Here is a 14,538-nt window from a genome sequence, read left to right on the forward strand (position 1 = left end):
TATTTGGTGGCTTATTCTACGTGACGAGTGAACTTTTTAATCGGGTAGATATGTAGAGATAGATTTCAAGTTTTGGCAGCCACCAAAGAATGTTCATTTAAGCGAAATTATACCAATGTATTAAATGCTCTGAAGTTGAGTTGAGATCCAGAATCTAAGACGGTTTCAAATCTACTTTTTAACTTAACTACAGATATGGCTAAAATTAGTTGATGAGCACTCAGAGTATAACTTACGTAAGCTTGTTGCTGTGGACCAGTTGTGGCAGCCTTAATAGCTTGTGATTACTAAGTTATGATTTAATATCTGTGAAGCATGGTGTGATGTGGCTTTGTGTACAACGCGATTTTGAGAACATCCACATAATTATACCCTCAACCCATTGAAAATGGGTAAAAAGGGTATAAAGTTTTTGTGCAAATGTATGTAGCAGGTATAAGCAAACATCTCAGATACCATAAAGTATATATATTCTTGATCAGCATCAACTGCCGAGTCGATCTAGCCATGTCTGTCTGTCTGTCCGTCCGTCCGTCCGTCTGTCCGTATGTATGAAAGCAAGGATCTCAGAACCTATAAGAGCTAGAGACTTGAAATGTTAGCTGTAGGTCCTCCTAGAGCCCGCACAGATCGAGTTTTTTTTTCCGATATTCGATAACTTACCCCGTTTCCAAGTAATCGATATCGAAATCCTGTTTTTTAAGGAATTTTGGTAAATAATAAGAGCTAGAGTCACCAAACTTGTCATGTAGCTTCTAGAATATCTTTCATTTTATAAGTTACCACCACCTCCCCGCTACAACCTAATAGCTATAAATCAAGTGGAAACACACATTTATGCTGCCCACCAATATATGCCATAATTTAAATGCACTTGTCATGTTGAGAACACACGAATATTTTATAGTGCAATAAGATCTGCTGAAAATTTCATTAAGATCGGTTAAGAAACATAATAGTTATGTGTTTCGGCAGCCCATTTGTGTATACACGTACACGCACACATTCATGCGCGTTTTTTTCGAATTCTATCAACAGCATTGCAATTGCGATTGTGTTTTGTCTTTGCTGCTCAATTCGTTTTTACCTCATCTAGACTCAATAATTGGTTTGGCTATTGGGTAGAAGCGGCGGCAAGTAGTCCAGTCTTTTGCGAGTTCGAATCCTACCTGGGAAATTGGTTTTCTTTTTGGCTGGTGTGGCTGTTGGGTAGAGGCGGCGACAAGTAGTGCGGTTAGTTGCGAGTTCGAACCCTGCCTTGGGAACTTTTTTTTTGTAATTTATCTTGATTACTACTAAAGGAAACGAGCGCGTAGCGCGAGCTGCATTTGGTGTTGGAATAAGAGGGTTCAGGGCATCCCCTAGTCGGGAGGTACTGACTAGAACCTCTTACTTGTTTTACTTAATGCCCTTGTTTTAAACAGTTGATTCACAGTTTATATTGTTTCACCAACTCGTTGATGTCCGTTTAACAATTTGTACGTGACCCAACAATAGCTGCACTTAGAAACTGCCTAAGAGCATGAAAACGATAATCTGTTAAGTCCATTATGGGCTTCTTGATTTGGTTTTATTTGCTCCTAGTTGAATCATCGGAAACTGAATGTTGATAACTGCTATCCAATTAAGTTGCACACTTTTACAAAGATTACAAACTATCATAATCTAGCTGTGATTCAAACGAAAATTTTGTGTTCTGAAAAACTTTTGAACCAACGTTGCAATTTTAATTTCTTTGTAATCGATCCTATAATACTTGTGGCTGAAGTTCTAGTTATGTGACGAACTTCTAAGAATTTCGAAATTTTGTCAAAAATGTTGTGCATTTATTGCCTTAGAGGCTTTTTATCATTACAGTTCATACTTTGAAATGCCTTTAACGTTCCCAACTCATAATTAGACAAACAAGAAATTTAATTGTAAAAATTTCTCAAAATTTTTTAGGGTTGAAGTCACTGTGCATCAAAAAGACAAATAAAGTCTTTCCTTTAGCGGAAGAGAAATGGCATATAGCATCATTAGCTGTTGAAAAGAAGAATACCATGCCATAAGCGGGGACCAATAAAATTGGTAAAAGCTTAAAAAAAAGTCAACACCTTTAATCGCTATATATAAAACTAAAACTGTCCTGACTGACAAATTGGTAATCACCGCATTGCCCAAGCCGTAAGAACTAAAAAGCTGAAATGTTCACTGTAGTTACCTTTTATAATGGAGGTGGGGGTGTTTGGGGAATTCTATCCGCAAGTGTGGAAAAATCGCGAAAAAAGTTAGAATGCAATTTTTTATTTAATAGTTAATAGTGAAATTCCACCTGAAACACTGTAAATATTTCAAAAACTTGTAAACTTGTAAACTTATTTGTATCGGTCCCAATGTCATTTTCAAAAATATTTGGGAGAATTTATTTGTTACCTTTTTAGCAAAATCCACCGCTTTCGCATAGAAATTGCCGATCAAAGGATTTATTTATTGAGGAGAATTTATTTTTTGGCTTAAACCTTTGGTTTTTTGTTTGGTAGACTTTAATAAACTATCTAATAGACCTGGCGTACCTTTTTTAATTTATTACGCAGAAAAATACCGAAAGTCACTGACATTTCACAAAATTGTGTCAATTTAATTATATTAAGAAACTTTTACACATCTATAACGGCGTTTGCTTCATAATTGTAGAGTATAACGGCGTAAGCTGATTTTGTAACTCCTGAAAAAACGCATTTAATTTCTACGATTCCAATTGCTGAAAGAATCAGATGACTTGTTGTTGGCAGCCATTTGAAAATATTATATTGTTGTTTATCTGTTGGAGGCAAGGGCAGCATCAGAATGAATTTTGGTAGGGGTCATCATCTTTGTCTAATTTTAAGGGGAGTAATTATTCATGCACAGATCCATGCATTCCTCCAGAAGCTCTTTGAGTGTTCAATATTCGCATCATTGTGATATTTAAAAAAAGTGAGTAACCAAATTATATACAGCATAGTCAATGGCTGAAAAGAACACCCCGCCTTGACTAATGTTAGTTTGAGTCGTGTATAAATAAAGGGCATATCCCATAATAACCTATGGAAGTTCTCCATGTAAAGTAAAGCTACTGTCTATGCATTATTCTGATTGAATCCAGTGTCCGTTGTTTATTAAATGCATGATCAAAAGTTAATTAGCAAAGTGAATAGAATTATTACAGCAAAGCTGCGCTTTAATAATCAGCAAACATTCTTCACCTAAGCACATTATTCGGTAAGCCACAGGCGCTGTAAGTACACATATTAGGAGAATTCATAGTTGTGGTGTAATGAGGCTCTCCATAATAGTCTTAAATCATTCCACCTACATTTAGTATGAATCCATTTGATACAGCTGTATCTGTTTGTTTAGTAGATGGTAGACTAAATCAGTTTAATTGTTGCTAGTACCATTAAACTTATGATGATAGCATTGCATAGTTTAAATCTTTTTTCTATTTTGGTAGAGTGAAATTTTCGGCCATGACCACTTCGAATATGTTTTTCTTATCTTGTTGCTGGTGGGTCGCTACATTTAGCCACACCAGCATATTCTAATAGTTTCTGTAAGCTAAATTGACTAATTGTGACTCCATACATACATATATATCTATAAATACATATTATATATATTTCGCAGGTTTTTTTATACTCTCAGCCCATTGAAAATAGGTAAAAAGGTTTAACGGTTTTGTACCAATATATGTAACTGATAAAAGGAAGCAAATCCGACCTTATAAGGTTTATATATTCGTTAGCAGTATCATATTCGAGTTGATCTCGTCAAGATCGGTTACATGTCCGTCCGTCTGTCCGAATGTATGAGAGCCAGAAGAATCCACCAATAATATCGTATATTCCACACCACAAGAAAATTTCGTCAAGATCGGTTAAGAAACACAGAATTTATAAAAATAACCCCTTTTATAATATACTAACGTATATTTATGCTTTATATTAAACTTCTTCATCCAGTTCCAGGGTGTGAACAATTTTAATCTGCCCGTACTATTTTGAACTCCACGTCATTTTAAAACATTTTTACATTTTTGAAATTATTTTGAAGCCGATCGGATGATAAACAAAATCTTTCTTACAACAGTTTCGGATGAAATTTAGGAAATCGATGAAGAATGCTAAGCTCTTATGTAGGGCTTTAAAAAAATTCTGGAAGCAAATCGGATAAAACTTGAACATGATTCTGCAAAAATATATGAAACACGTTTCAAATGAGCTCGAAACTTAACCCACTAAATCTTTGACCACCAAAAGTGTGAAACACCGTTTCCAATGAAATCGGAGAAGTCTCTTTGACAATGCGTTTAATGCTGAGATTCATACAATCGTTTTTCGCGATTTTTCCACACTTGAGGGTGGAATATCTTAACACCACTTCTTGGCGTGCATCTCTATCACATAAACTCTTGCAGTTTCGTCTGTGTGTTGACTACCAATCACTCTCTCAGGACAAATAGTTTTATGTATAATATAATAAGATGTATAAAAATGTTTATACAAATATATTCACCCTGTATCCTGCCGTCACTAACAAAAAAATTTTGTTCTGTTGCATATTCTAATAGATGTTTACTTTCATTGCGATCAAAATTGTATTCTTTTATATATTCATTCATATATTTGAAAAAAATACCCGGTTTATAAGATTATATCTACAGGGTATAAAGCACACATTTGATAACAGAGATAAAGAAATATTTCTAAATTGAGATAAAAAATAATAAGATAGCTCGGACTGTGCTTTGGTTTTTAGATGTGAAAGATACAAAATCAGTGTTTTGAGAAATAATGCTTCTTGGCCATAATAAAATGGCCAGACGATCCATAATATTTATTGTTATGTGGGTACATTTTTCCTGCACTTTGCCAAAAAAGGTCAGCAATTATCCATTGTGTTTACAATAAAATTTTAATTTCATCATATGTAGGTTACAAAATGTGATGATAATACAACTGAAACATCTAGTGGCACAGCATATTGGAAATTTCGGGGCATTCGTTATACAACTTCTGAAGACATTCTTTGTTGGAAGGATCATTGGGAACTCTTTTTACGCGAGTGTAACACAACTACTGGCCAGTGGCTGCCAGAAAATGTTGTATGCAAACCAGAAGAGAGGATTAATAAGTATTGCCCGGAGGACTTAGTCGAAATTTATGATGACAAAGGTGATCCGCTATGTCTTAAAATTTCATCAAAGCCGCATAAGTATGATGAAAATTTTTGCCATGGTTCAAATAAAATTTTACCATTAGATTTTTCTAAACATCAGATTGTAAGTTTCACACGGTTCTTGTATGAAAAAAACATTAGTGAATATTGGTTACCAATACAACGTGAAAATAGTTATATGCCATATAAGATACGTTTGCCAGGTGACCGTTGGGAACAAGTAGTCAACGACAATATAAACCTAACAGATTTTAGATCTGATAAAAAATGTATGTCAGCACGATATTACTATCGAGTACATCAAAATAATGATAAGAAAGAAAGTTCTGATTTTATCCTGAATATTACTGATTGTGAAGACTTATTGCACTCGATTTGTATATATCAAGGTAATTTAATAGCCAGTTCAGGCTGTCCCGAAGGAGAAGGCGCGTTTAGCTATCGTCCACATGAATGCTATGGTGTCAACTGGCAAAAAATATTATATACAGAACAAATTGAGCTTCGCATAAAAGATTATTTTTCTAAACGCAATCGTTTCAGAATGTTACTTAAAAAATTCCTACCAAAGGAAAAAAAAAATGAATTCTTTCAAGTTGACAATTTTGTGGACAAATTTGGCGACGAGTACGTGATTCTCATGAACAGAAATGAAGTAGTGCAAGTTGTTAATCATGAAAATAACAATAGATTTCCAATTTTATACAAGAATATTATTGACAGGCAAGAAAACGCCGTTGAACTGATATTGAAACTTGACGTAACATTACAAGCTTTAATTCTGATAGTTTACAATGGGGAGTATATTTGGCGTACTAATAAAAATGACAATGGTGTGCATTGTTTTACAAACGCAGACTATGACCTTCAACGAAGCACTAAAATTGATCTTATTTGGGAAAATAAAAGTAAGACCAAGTCAATATTTAAAGTGAAACTACTTGGTGACGGACCAGGCGAATATTGGTGTGCAGGACACACCATCTTTAATTTTAATTTAGTGACCACCCAACGGGTAGTGGCAACAAAAAAACAACGTGGACATTCCTTTGCTGTGAAAATAAGTATCCCTTGCATAATAGTAAGTAAAAACGAACACACTAACATGTGCAACAATATTTATAAAAACATAAAAAAGCTTGGAAAGCATGTACTAAAAGTGCTACGAGAAAGAAGTGGCGAGGTTTCTCGAGACCTGAATCTACATAATTCACGTATTATGAGTATAGAAGAAATTGCTACACAAAATTTAAATTGTTGGGTTCACTTGACTGCTTCCCTAAAAAACTCTGCAGTTGATGATAGTGAAGAGGAAAGTAGCCAAGAAGATAATAGCTTGGAAAACGATTATCATGTTAGACACGACACTTCAGTACGTATGCAAGTTTGGACTTTGTTGAAAGAGCTATTATCAATTTACAGTCCGAATAATACGATTGTAATACGCAGCTCAGAATATTGTTTTCCAATTATATTTCATTTGAATAATGATACATACCAGTGGAAGCAGGCAGTAATTGGGCAAGTGGGCACATTATCACAATTGTGTCTTCAAAGTAATGGCATGCCATATACACGTCATTGTCGTGGCAATTTTACGCATGGTGCTTATTGGGAAACATTGAAGGGAAACATATCATGCCAACTTAATCAACACAAATTGAAAATAACTAAAACTCTTTACAGCTTAACTAACTCGAAAATGCTTAAAGCCTCACCAGAAAGAGTGGTTAAAAAAGTTAAAGATATTTTGCAAGAATATGCTACACAGGTTTTACCAGTGGATATACATTTTGCTGCTGACATTGTGCAAGTTTCTGTAAAAAATTTGGATCAGTTTGTTTTGAGTTTGCCCAAAAAAGCGATGGCTGCGGAGCTTAGTCATGCTGACGCAATATTGAAAGACATCACCCAAGATCTTATATATATTTACAATTTTCTGCTAAATGTGAAGGAAACCACAATACGGATGTCAGCTAAATTAAACTCAACCAACAAACTTCTGGAGGCATTTGAAATCGCAATGAATACTTTTTCATCACAGACAATATTTAATAAAGATAATTTAAGCGAAGCCATTGTAAATTCTAACGAATTAGAACCGAGAACCGATTTTGAAGTCTTGGACTATGAGGATATTGGAGTTTCAGTAAAAATATCACCCAATTTACTCTATTTTATTATTAACCCGTTGATAGCTAATATTTCTGGAATAGCAATATTTAAAAATAATAATAATGCAACGGAACTACCATATTTATTAAATGGTGCATTTCAAAATGAGCACTACCGATTCCTGCAGTCGAATCATGAAATTGAGGACTTCATTTACGAACCTAACTTACAATTAGCCACATATGTTCCAGAAAAGCTCTTGGAACAATTGGATGCAAATTTAAATACCCATAATGTTACCGAGGTAACAAATAGTATTGTGATTATTAAAGTCTACTCAAATGACAAACTTTTTCAATCACAAGCCAATCATATCTCACGAAGTGCTTTGGGTCGTGTCGTTTCAATATCCTTACCAGGTCACAGTACGCATTTACCTGAAGAATTGCCACTTGCTTTTAGAGTTTCTCAAAGTAGTTCATCAAAACACAATAAATCCAAAGATATGTGTGGATATTGGAATTTTGAGAATTGGGCCTCTGATGGGATTAAGGCCTCTAGTCTCTCCGAAATTTACGAAGATATTGCAGTATGTCAAGTAAGCCATCTAACGCCATTCGCTTACCTAGTAGGCTTTAATTTCACTGTGGAAGAAGACATTGAAGTAAATATTCAGCAAATTCATGACCAGGCTCTTGACATTATAACGGTAACAGGCTGCACATTATCGCTTCTCGGTATAACTGGCATATTTATAACTGCAGCAATATTTAATTCTTGGCGTCAGAAACCGTCTTCTAAGGTACTACTACAACTATCAGCTGCAATAGCTTTGCAGATGATAATTCTTTGCTTTGTTAATACAGAGGAATACTCACTACATTTAATTATAAATAAGATAATACCTAGTTGTGTAGCAATTGGCGCTCTTCTTCACTACTCTGTCCTGGTTCAGTTCTTCTGGATGATGGTAATTGCATACTTGCAATTCAAGAGATATGTGCATGTATTTGGAGGAACCCGGCCGAACAGATTCTTTATGAAATCGACCGCTTTATGTTGGGGTGTACCAGTTATACCAGTTGTGCTTGTTATTGTGCTAGATTATGATTCGTTTAGTCAAGGGGCCATTTGCTACCCTTCCGGTTATGCGCTTTATTTCGGCATAATTATGCCAATTTCCATCATCATATTAGCAAACTTTATTATCTTTTGTCTTATTATATATAATATATTAGGAAGGTCCAGCACACCAATAAGGCATACTGATAAACCCGTTTTAATCTATCAGATAAGGCTATCAGTACTGCTTTTTTTTCTATTGGGATTTACGTGGTTTTTCGGCTTTTTATCAACAATAAAAGTTGGTATTGTATTTTCATACCTTTTCTGTCTCACAGCAACACTGCAAGGGTTTGTTATCTTTATATATTTTATTATCTTAGATCCTGTTACGAGACGTATGTGGGGCAAATTTTTTTACGAACTTTGTTCTAATAATAAGAGTTATCTTCAAAGTACAGGTACTAATAAAGACACAACGCAAACATATTAAATAATGTACTACTTAATTTGTCATTGATTTATTTGTGAAAAACACAAGTATTAGGTTAATAATATAACAAGTATATATAGTATTTAATATTCTAATAAACAATTATTTCACGAAATATTTTAATGATGATGTTGGCTACCTTTCCATTGCATAAGTATTTGCTTAGCTGGTTCGATCTGCGATGTGTATGTATATTATTATAAAACAAAACAATTACGGTACTCCCGGTGGGGTTCTTGTTTGCTTGACTTTTATCAGCCTCATATGTGCGCACAAAATTTTCCATGGTGTGAATTGTGTAATTACAATAAACTGTTAGTATATTTGCATGTATGCATGAAAGGTAAGGAAATACGAGTTCAAATAGGAGACTCAAAGAGTCGAAAATTTTTTAATAGGTGAGGGTGGGCTTAGACTTCATCTTTTTTTTTATTTCATATGTTAAACATATTAATTATTTTAGTAAAATTAAACCGGGCTTACCAGTTGCTTGTAGTGGGATGAAATTTTCATCAATTCCTCTGAATATCACATACATCAATTAATTTGTTATACCCTAAACCCATTGAAAATGGGTTAAAAGGGTTTAATCTATTTGTGATAATGTATGTAACAGGCAGAAGGAAGCATCTCCGACCCCGTAAAGTATATATATTCTTGATCAGCATCAACAGCCGAGTCGATCTAGCCATGTCCGGCTGCCTGTCCGTCCGTTCGTCCGTCCGTATGTATGAACGCATGGATCTCAGAAGCTAGAAGAGCTAGTGACTGTTAGCTGTAGGTCCTCCTAGTACCCGCGCAGATCGAGTTTGTTTCCGATATTCGATAACTTGCCCCGTTTCCAAGAAATCGATATCGAAATCCTATTTTTTGAGCAAGTTTGATAAATAACAAGAGCTACATTCACCAAACTTGACATGTAGCTTCTAGAATATAATATATATAAGTAGTATCTTTCATTTTATAGCTATCACCACCTCCCCGCTACTACCTCATAGCTAAAAATCAAGCTAATAATCCAACTTCTATTGCCCACCGATTTTAGCCACAATTTAAATGCAATAGACTTTTTGAGAATACACAATACACTGTCGAAAATTTCATTAAGATCGGTTAAGAAACACGAAAGTTATATGTTTTAATTGCTCACGTGTTAGCAGCAGCTAGCGCAAATTGCAAGAATTTCTGTATACATGTACACACACACCCATTCATGCGCGTCTGCTTTGAATTGCATTACAATTGCGATTGTTTGTTTTCTGTGCTGCTATTTTAATGGTGATAAGATCAGGCCATAGTACCGTTTTAAAGTATAATCGCGTGATGTAGAACTTTTGAAAGCTTCCTTATTTTTTTTGTCTTTGGGAAGTAGTAAAATATAAAGTACAGCTCAGCATGTCATTTATATCTGAAGCGCGGGCGAGTTAAGTTCATAACATTTTTTTTCTTTGCAAATAATTTTGCTAAGACGTCAAAGACCAAGATTGCAATTGTGGTACAGTTTGAATGTGTTCTTTTGGTACGCTAATAGAAACCAAAAACCTTCATAGCAACTCCACCCACTAACCTAATTGTGATTCGGGGTGAGCCTTAAAGAAAAGGTATTTATATGTGCTAGTGTTGAGACTTGGAACTAATTAAGGCTTCCACAGTTTCCGTGCCTGCTCAGTTGACTAGAGCCGTTCCATTCGTCAGTAGCTTGCTAACAAAGAGCAGCGGTAATATTTAGACGTACTAGTCGGCGCTACCAGAGGGGGAGATCGGACCAGACAAGGGCAACACCAAAAGCACGTGTTGCGCTTAGCAACCCAGTAGGACCAATTTTGTTGCTATTTTACTTATCAGCAGCTGTCTTGCGAAGAACAACATCTGGCATAGCCTCGAAGAACGGCGTCAAGCGGGTGAAACGCTTACTACTTATGCAGCACCATCGGGGCCGCATGCACTAAGCATATAGCGTAACCTGCAGAGAGTAACGAATGAGCTGAGTCTGTATTACCTTTGGTGTACCCTTTCGCTTGCTTAGAAGCCATTGCCATATAATTCCATTAATTATTTTACGTTGCCAAGATGGACGGTTAATAGATCCTTAGTTTTATTTTATTTCTTTTAATTTTTCTTTTTTTAAATTTTGTAAGAATATGCAATGAATATGCCTAAATAAGTTAAAGCGAGAGGAAATTCCCACACCACCGACCTTGACCGCTGCTCATATATATATATATATATATATATATATATATATATATATATATACATGTGTTTATATACTTATAAATTTTTTTTGTAATATTTAGCAACAGCGATCCTAATCGTCGTATACATTGGGCCTAACGTCTGCTTCGAAGGATATCGCGTGAGTAAGAGTTTAAAACAACGCTTATAGATATACATGTATGTATTTATATACACCTATGAACATTAAATGCAACTTAATTTAGCAAGACGGTAAATTAATTACTATCCGTCAAGTCTCAAGATAATGTTGGTGAATTTCTCCTTCCGCTTAATTTCTTTATGTTATCTAAACTAGTTATTGCACATTCGTCATATTAACTTCGAATTTAAATTTTGTTTGGAAACTGTATATTTTTGTAAATCGAGTTATACCTATCTTTCTATTGAATTTGGATGTGCGTTCGGAACACATTAATGGTACACATACTAGAATCTTGTTTATTTTTTTTCTTTGGATTTACTTAAATCAATCATTTTATTTTTTTTTGTGATCGCACTTAAACTATGTGTTTATGGTAAGTGCAGAAGGGAAAGGAAAAAAAACCCCGATCAGTCCGACGAGCTATTGTCCGAGCATTAGCAAGAAGTGCGAACCTCCAATCCCTATGCACCCGGTTAGGCAACAGCCACGGCCGTTCGTTTTATTTTGGTAGATGGCCAAACGAAAGGTAAAAACTGAACCCGAACCTCTCCTCCATTACAGCTTTACATTTAATACGTTCAGGGTTTTTTTTAGCCCGTAAAATATCGTGAGCAACAGTGCCACAATACGCACAAGCTCAGCCAACAGTGACATAATACTACTTTTTAGAGTGCATTCAACCCCAAACTGATAAAAACTGTGTTAAAGTGACTTATATAAGAAAAGACGCAAAAATCAAAATTGCAAATGCGCAATTTGCACACATTGACAAGTTGGGAGCTGTAAAACTTTGTGATGCTAATAATAATACTGCAAAAATTCCTCCAAATAAAATCGGCAACTTCAAACTTTTGCCTGGCTGTCATGCAAAAAAATAACTTTAAGAACCACGTATAATCAACAGCAACATCTGCACCAGCCATACAGACAGCAGTAGTATCCCAACACAGTCCACATTCGAAACTAAGCTGAACTCCAAAACACCACAGCACTTCCCCCAGCGCTGTAACTCCTGACAAGGTAGTCTTCAGTTAGTTGGCTCCGATCCATTAACGATCGGAATAGATTTCATGCTCTGAGTAGCGATTCAGATGATGAATCAGTGGATTAGCGAAGTCCTGGAAAATATGTCCACAACCTACGCAGATTCGCTGTCAAATCTCCTGGACGATATTCAACATTATGCAGAACAATTTGGCTCCCCCCACCGACACGAAACAGGAGGCCGACGAGAGCCCCAACGCTTATACCTTTATAGCCTTTATGCCTTCAAATCCTGACCGTTGCAGAGCCACTCCTAATCCAGGAAGCCCAGACCAAAAGCAACCTCAACCTACAACGCCTAACGTTCATCCAATATCTCTCCTAAGCATTACCAAGAATTACAGTAGAGGGTACAATTTGGCTATATGCCCAAGATGCATGCACATTAAAAGGTATTTAAAAACTATGAAACTTCTAACATTGAGTTCTACACGTACCAGCTCAAAGAGAAGCGGCCGGATAAAACAAACTATAAATGGTCTACATGTCTTAACAACGCACGCCAAGATCAACAACGACCTTAAGGCTCGAGGGCACGAAGCTTCACATATTCACTGCCCAGATAACACAATAAGAACGGACAAACCAATTCTAGACTCTGGTGGCAACAAGGCCCATATTAAAAACATAGTCTATATTGCAGGCTAGAGATGCCATCAAGCAGTGACAGTCTCTTTACGGAAGGCGAATTGTCCATTGTTTGACAATTCATCACCCCAACACAGCACGTGGTTGCAACGACAACCGAACCACTCCCAGCAGCAGAATTACCTAAACATAATATACAACAACGTTACCAATAAAAGTTTCCCACAAATCGCACTGAAAACTACCCTTCTATGGACCGTGCTGCAGAATCGCATGTTTGCGTTACTCCTTTGCTGGAACGCAGGCGCCGTACCAGCGAAAATCTACAAGTTAAAACCCATAACATGGTAAATAATGCACTTTTAAACAAGACAATTGCCCATTGTTTGACAATTCATCACCCCAACACAGCACGTGGGTGCAACGACAACCGAACCACTCCCAGCAGCAGAATTACCTAAACCTAATATACAACAACGTTACCAATAAAAGTTCCCCACAAACCGCACTGAAAACTACCCTTCTATGGACCGTGCTGCAGAATCGCATGTTTAGGTGCGTTACTCCTTTGCTGGAACGCGGGCGCCATACTAGCGAAAATTCACAAGTTAAAACCCTTAACATGGTAAATAATGCACATTTAAACAAGACCCCTATGCGAGACCTAGAGTTTAACTGCATTTCAGCGTACTCCCCCTTACCCAATCAATTACCCCCCCAACCAACGCTGGAGTGACCCGCAATTTTTATCTACAGTGGTATTTCGCGGTATTTAACGATCCTTATAAATATAACCAAATTTCTCTACATCTCTCTTGTTCTCCTTATCCTTGAATACTGAGTCAGCACAGAAGCATTTTCTGCTTTTTGCCTTACGTGGTTTAAATTGGAACCGCAATCTTCGGTTGCCACTTTTCTCCAGCAGACTTCTTCATCTTGATCTTCCGTCGTTAACCGTACGACAATCCATGTCTTTCTACATAAATTGATTATTGGCGACATAGATTCTTCTTTTTTGTCAGGGCGTCTTCAATTATCTGCTCCGTCCAGACATACCAGGAATTATCGCACCAATCACCATCTCCTTATCCTATCTACTTAAGACCCTATATATTAGTATAAATTTCTTTACTTTTCCAATAACTTTTTTATACCCTTGCAGAGGGTATTATAATTTTGTCGTGAAATGTGTAACGCATAGAAGGAGACATCTCCGACCCCATAAAGTATATATATCCATGATCAGTATCATCAACCGAGTCGATATAGCCATGTCCGTCTGTCCGGCTGTCCGTCTGTCTGTTTCTATGCGAACTAGTCTCTCAGTTTTAAAGCTATCTTTATGAAACTTTGCAGAAGTTCCTCTTTCCGTTACATATGTACTATGTGTCAAAACCTAGCTGCCATAGGAACGATCTGTCGAAAAGTAGGTTCTTGTATGAAAAATATTTTTGTTTATTAAGATATCTTGATCAAACTCGGCATTTATTAGTTTTACTATGCTCCTCATATATATGCAAAATCCTATTAACATCGGACCACTATATCATCTAGCTGCCATAGGAACGATCGGTCGAAAATTAAGTTGTTATATGGAAAATTAGTTTGTTTTTCACGATATCTTGACCAAACTCGGCATTTATTAGTTTTCTATACT

The 14,538-nt window shown here is 36.1% G+C and overlaps 2 long non-coding RNA genes across 2 annotated transcripts; both read left to right on the top strand.

The window, feature by feature from the left end:
* Positions 1-4,753: 4,753 nt before the first annotated feature.
* Positions 4,754-8,984, top strand: LOC135437466 (uncharacterized). The gene is made up of 2 exons (XR_010437690.1): positions 4,754-4,901; positions 4,955-8,984. It is a non-coding gene; the product is annotated as an uncharacterized LOC135437466 (long non-coding RNA).
* Positions 8,985-10,246: 1,262 nt separating this feature from the next.
* On the top strand, positions 10,247-14,272 carry LOC135437467 (uncharacterized). Its single transcript, XR_010437691.1, has 3 exons — positions 10,247-10,857; positions 11,167-11,225; positions 12,154-14,272. It is a non-coding gene; the product is annotated as an uncharacterized LOC135437467 (long non-coding RNA).
* Positions 14,273-14,538: the final 266 nt, after the last annotated feature.

The sequence above is a fragment of the Drosophila montana genome, unplaced genomic scaffold (assembly GCF_035044405.1).
Source record: "Drosophila montana isolate Dmon_TW-CO22-7 unplaced genomic scaffold, ASM3504440v1 contig_3814_1, whole genome shotgun sequence".
Taxonomy (NCBI): Eukaryota; Metazoa; Arthropoda; class Insecta; order Diptera; family Drosophilidae; genus Drosophila; species Drosophila montana.